This window comes from Lonchura striata, chromosome 12 (assembly GCF_046129695.1).
Source record: "Lonchura striata isolate bLonStr1 chromosome 12, bLonStr1.mat, whole genome shotgun sequence".
Classification (NCBI taxonomy): Eukaryota; Metazoa; Chordata; class Aves; order Passeriformes; family Estrildidae; genus Lonchura; species Lonchura striata.
Window position 1 is genome coordinate 4,239,198 of NC_134614.1, and position 4,801 is coordinate 4,243,998.

The 4,801-nt window shown below is 52.0% G+C and overlaps 1 pseudogene; it reads right to left on the bottom strand.

Annotated features, from left to right (window-relative positions):
- Positions 1 to 785: 785 nt before the first annotated feature.
- On the bottom strand, positions 786 to 4,244 carry LOC144246988 (EF-hand and coiled-coil domain-containing protein 1-like; annotated as a pseudogene).
- Positions 4,245 to 4,801: the final 557 nt, after the last annotated feature.

Here is a 4,801-nt window from a genome sequence, read left to right on the forward strand (position 1 = left end):
GCCATGGATGTCAGCTCCTGCACATCAGGAGAAAGGGATTGTCTCTGAGCAGGAGGCCTTTGGGCTGCCTGAGCAGCAGGGTGGGCAAGCAGAGGGAGTGGGACAAGCTGGGACAGCCAGGGCTGTGTGGGGCAGAGCTGCTGCTGAACCCTTTCCCCACCCTAACACACAGCTCTGCACTGCTCATTCACCATTTTCTGCCACTTGGGACACCTCTGTGCCACGCTGGGAACACGTGGAGCGATGGGATTCCATGTGTTATGGAATATGAGCACAGGCATGCAAGACACAATTATCATCATGCATCTCTAAGTTAAATTGTTTACACCAAGAGCTGTTTCACTGGATGGGGAGGTGCAGCTGCTTTGTGCCAACAGAGAATCTCAAAGGCTGGAAGCTGGCCTGGGCCTCTGCTCAATGTGCTACAGGGCTAAAAAAGGGGTGTACTTCCTAAATGGTCAGTCCAGCACCACTCCTAAGCTTGACAATCACTTTAAACGAGCATGCCATTTAAAACTAAGTATTATAAATGAAGGTTATTGTACAAGGAGCATATCATTTACATTTCTAAACTCACACTCTTTGTTTTGATGTAACCCACAAAGTTCCTGCTCTGCAAGGCCAGTGGACATAGTTTATTGCCTTTAAACCTGATCCAAGGTGATCTTTTTTATCCTTCACTGTACTTTGGAAAAGCAATTCCACGGGACAAGAACTCATCTTAAATCTTTGGTGCTCATGCCAAGGAGAACGTGACAGCCCTGACAAGCTGTGTGATCCCTTGTAGCACCAGCAGTTGTGTCATTCGTCCTTGACAGCCATCTTGAACATCACGTGTCCTCGCAATGGCTTTTAAATCCTACAGATGTTTAAAGAAATGCTTCTATTTTCTTTGATCTTCTCCAACCATGCAAGTATTAACATACACAATGCTGACAGAAAGACACTGGATAAAATGGTTATTTTTAGAATTTCCTCACTTCATTAAACAATACAATAGCTATGATGCCACAAATAACACACTATGAATTCTTCTTATAAGCAAACAGAGGAAGTGTGTGTTTAGGAAAAGGCAAGGACTTCAGAAGATGCAATTCATTAAACTACTAGATTTAGTACTGTAAGTAAAAATATATCTATAAATATGGTTTTGCTTTGGGTTAGTGAGAAGATAAACTAGATTTTATTCCATAGGTCAGTCTGAAACTTGGGCAGAAATGTCTTAACACTTAATAACCATCAGTGAGTCCGAGTTTTGTCGGAGATAAAAAGCAACAAAAGCACGTGACTATTAAATTAATGACCAACTTTCTGACTTCTGGAAGGATTTGTTGATGCTATTACAAAAGTGGGGTTTAGTTGGCTCTAGTGTTTTTCCTTTGAGATTCCCACTCTGTTAATTTTATGGGTTTAGGAACCTTTCAGCTCCTCTATTGCCTATTCTGTCAGCAAAGAAGCAATGAAGTCACAGCAAGTTTCAAAACACTGGCCAGAAGTTGTCCTTGTGTGCTTTTCCCCAATTCCTAGGACAAGTGGAAGAGCTTTCTATGAAATGGAGGGTCAGCCATCTGATTACAGCTGGCTTGGGATGGGACTAAGGACCAGGAAATGCAGTGAAAAAAGGAAGTGTGTTGGAAATGGTTTCTGAAGAACTGTCAGCAATTTGCTTTGGGGCTTTCTTGAAGCATTACCATGTTGAGTTCTTGTGCTGTGTGTCTTGAGGAGTAACTTCAGCTCTCTGTAGATCAGTACCCTGACTTTGGCCTGGAAGACTCCCAGGTCTCCTGAAGACTCCTACCAAGAAAATGGATGAGCAGCTTCTAATTTCTCCCAGGCTAGATTTTACAAGGTGATTTGGAGACATCTAATAAGCCCCAACCAGTGATTCTCAAACTCACTTGTGTCCCAGCACAGTGATTTTATAGGCACTTTGTCAGACTCCAACCTACCTGTAGTGCTGCAGTTGTGATTCCAGCTGCTGGATGTATATTTGCAGATGTGGCACCTCGTTAGCTCTCACTTCCAGCTCCTTCACTTTGCCAAGACTGTTCAGGACAGCGTGTCTGGCCTCTTCCACCTTCCTCCTCATCTCTGCCTGCTCCCTCTTCAGGTTACGGTTGCAGTCTTCCAGGCTGACCAGAGCTTCCTGAGAGCTCTTCAGCTCCTTCTCCAGCTCCTGATTGGACCTGATGGCTTCTTCAATCTGCCCATCCCTGGAGCTCCGGATGAGCTCCATCTCCTCCAGGACACTTTGGAGGCACTTGGTCTGGGAGTGCTTCTGTGTTAATGGTCTCTTACCCCCTATGAAGCAGGATCCTTCTTCTGTATGGCTGGCATGGCTCTTCCGCAGCCTCACCTGCAATGACCAGGAGCACAAAGCAGGGAGAAAATGATAGGTTTTAATTAAGACTGAAAGTAGCTAGATTGGGCTTTGTTGGCTTTTTTTTTTTTAATCACATAGAGTTGATCAGCAACTAAAGCTACTTGACCTTTTGCCAAATACAAAAACAAGGAAACAATCTCTGGAAAGTAGTTTTTAATACCTAGCTATACATTCAATTTTCAAATTACTCACTATCATGTTATTGCACAAGTTTCTGTATAGCTTTAATGTCATCACTATGGTCTGTACTCAGGAGTCAAGAAGTCTGCTGAAAAAGATTTCCAATGAAGTTGTGTTCAGAAGAAGAGAGCAGGGAGCAGCTGGGGGTGTTCTGGAGCTCTCCTCTGTTGTTTTCATTTTTCCTGGAACCTCAGACTGGTGACTTCATGGCTGCTGCTGATTTCCTTTCCCTTTTTTAAAAACAAATGGTGGAAGTGTCTTTGACCTGCCTTGCTGGACATTGTGAAGAGAACTGTCATCTACTGCAAGTGGAAGTGTCACAGGTGGGAGCAGGATTCTGTGAGTGCTGTGTGAGTATCAAATCAGAGCTGGTCAGAGCTGCCAGAACAATCGGTCCACGCTGCCCTTCCCTGCTCTGCCTGTTCCACGCTGTTTCATGCCAGAGTAATGGAACTGCTGTTAAGTGTGTCACTCGAGCCAGGACAGCAGAACCAGCAGAAGCCAGCCCCGGAATTAATGGTGCTCTGCAGAGGAGCCCCAGAATATTCATCAGCCTGCCTGCAGAACTGGCTCCAACTCTGAACTCTTGTGACCACACTCTGAAGAAAACATCCTTCTGATATTTCTTGTAGGCACTTCTGACTCAGACACTGCATCTGCTTGTGCACGTAAGAATCCGAAAGTTCTTACTTTAGGAAAAACCCTGCGGTGGTGCACATCCAGCATATGCTATCAGCACATCCTGACGGCACATGCAGTAGAAGAAGCAGCAGCATTGTACACGTGGGTTTGTTTAGCTGAGCTCCCCTACACTTTAAACAGAGTGCTCACCACAACTATAGCTAATGGCACACCGGTGCCATACCTTGCTCCTTAAAGCCTCCCTGTAACTCAACTTTGCAAAGCAAAGTTAATGCCGAGGCTGAACAGGCAACCGCGGTCTCGGTGCGGCAGTGGAGGGGCTATAAGCACCGACTTTCCGAGAGCAGCATCTCTCCCGAAGCACTCGGGCCCGGCCGAGCCGCCCCCGGGAGGCCGGTGCAGAAGCCGGCCCGGACTCACCTGCAGCGCCAGGCACCGCGCCCCGCTGCTCTGCAGGGCGGCGCGCAGGTCCTCCCGCAGCTCCCGCAGGTGCCGCTCTCCTCCCGCAGCCTGGCGATGCGCTCCTCGGCCGCTCCAGCGCCACCATCTCCTCGCAGCGCTCTGGGCAGCGGGGCCCCGGCGGCCGCCGCTCGGCGGGGGCTGCGCAGGCCGATCGGGGTCTCGATGTGCTCGCTCTCCCGGCCCGGCGGCAGCCGCGGCCCCGCGCGGGTGCTGAAGTGGCCGCAGAGCCGCGCGTGGAACTGGCGGAAGGGGAGCTCGGCCGAGAGCCCGTCCCACAGCCCCGCGCACTCCTCGGGCTCCGCCGCCTCCTCCAGCCCCAGCACCCGGCACAGCGTGCGGCAGTCCTCGCCGGGGATGCGGCCCGCCCCGGCGCGGTCCAGGCGGTGGGAGATCTCCTGCGGGTGCTGGTCCAGGCCGGTGGCCAGCACGGCGATCTCGTTCTCCACGCCGCGCTCCAGCCCGTAGTGGTAGGCAGGGCGCTGCCCAGCCACTGCGTGCGCCGGGCCGGCCGCCCGTAGGGGTCCCAGCCCTCCGGCGGCTCCATCGCCCCGCCCGGCCCGCGGCGCTGCCCGAGCATCCCGAGCGCCCGCCCGGCCGAGCGCTCGGCCCCGGCCCGCGGCGGGGCGGGACGGGCGGGGCGGGGCCGCCGCCGCTCCAGCGCCGCTCGCCGAGCGAGCGCCCGGCTCGCCCCGCAGCGGAGCCGCGTCCGCCTTTGTCCGGCACGGAAAGGGATTCCGGCAAAGCGGCCCGGTGCCGCCCCGCTCCGTTTGTCTGCCAGGCCCGCGACCCAAGTGCCTCTCTCATTTCTTAACTCCTTCCTCCCTTCTGCTTTCTCTTTAACGCGAGCAGGACAGCAGCATCACACAATCCACTTGGACAAGTAAAGCTCGTGAACGAGTCAGTGCTTCCACTAAATTAAAAACCCAATGTGCTTGAAAGCCGACCTTCTGTGCGCTCAGACCTCCTCAGCTCTGTCGATGAGGTGACTTTATGGTGCTGCTGTGTGGCTTTACAGAGGTCTGGGATAGAGAAGAGTAAGCGTTAAACTCGCTCAAAGGAGCTGCCCAAAGCAGTGACTTTAGTCTCTCTTTGGCTGGGGAGTACGATCGGCCTTGTGGAACGCAGGCAGCAGCA